Below are 1,229 nucleotides of genomic sequence, written 5' to 3' on the forward strand. Positions count from 1 at the left end.
TCTTATGGATTTGTTGATGCCAAATTCTGTCTTTGGGCACTGAAGTTTTAGAACCGGGCTTTTGAATGCGTTTATTTTTTGTGTCCAGAGTGCGCGTGTTGAACTCTCTCACATCGGTCTGTGTCCCTGCTATACAGGACAGTGTTTCAGTGAGAACAGGGTTTTTTTTATAACTGTCACACTTATTGAGGATACAATTAATACATTTCTTTTTTTTTCACTCAACCTGGCTGACAGAAGCCAGGCTTTTGTTTCACGAAAGATTTGTTTATATTGTGTATATGAAGAGTTTTATTCCAGATTAAGACAGCATAAGACACCGACACCTTCCTCTACAAATGACTGTTGGCATGAGAATACATGTTATTGTTGGGGTTTGTATTAAAGATAGGAAGCTAATGATCTTTGCCCACAAAACGATGTATTTTGTGGGCAAAGATAAACTCTTCGTGGGCACATAAAGTTGGTTTTTTTTCTGTCTCATTTGCAAATAATCATATTTACGTTGATGCACAGATTATCAAGAGCAGTGTGGAAACATTTTAGACTCCGCCTTCTCAAACCTCTCAACTAAAACACCCACAGTACTAAAATACAAAATGTTTGCCAGATTTGGTTTGGATGTTCAAATTTGTAATCAGGAACGAATGGCCACCTAGCAGACGTTTTATATCCAGTTAATAAGAGGACAGACGGGGATCTGCATTAAATCCCCTCTGATTCCCATTCAAATCCAGTCAAAGTGGTAAAGCAGTCTTCACATCAAAGTAGACATCACACTTGTTTATTCTGCTGTCACCCCTCTTCATCAGGTCACCCACACTACCTGGATTTATCAAATCAAAGTAAAAGAGCTGATTCCGTATTGCTGGTCAGGTCACCTTAAGTTAGTAATAATGTGCAACCTCTAATCATTTCAAAGGGGCCTTAAATGTTAATAAGCAAGAATTGGCGTAGTGCTACAGTGGGTGGCCCTCAGTAGGTCTTTTGATTCTAACGGGTTGATCTTTATGCAGAAGTTATGAATCTCTGGCACAGCAGTTCAGATCAGCCCTCTTACTTTACCCGTACTGCATTCTGGAGCTCATGTACACACACGTTTACCTTGGGTCTGTGCTAATGCGTGACTGAGTTGTTCCGTTTGTGGATCAAAGTGTTTGGTCAGAGGTTAAAGGTCACAGAGTGTGTGTGTGTGTGTGTGTGTGTGTGTGTGTGTGTGTGTGTGTGTG

Source organism: Anarrhichthys ocellatus, unplaced genomic scaffold (assembly GCF_004355925.1).
Source record: "Anarrhichthys ocellatus isolate YVR2014 unplaced genomic scaffold, GSC_Weel_1.0 scaffold34, whole genome shotgun sequence".
In the NCBI taxonomy this organism is placed as follows: domain Eukaryota; kingdom Metazoa; phylum Chordata; class Actinopteri; order Perciformes; family Anarhichadidae; genus Anarrhichthys; species Anarrhichthys ocellatus.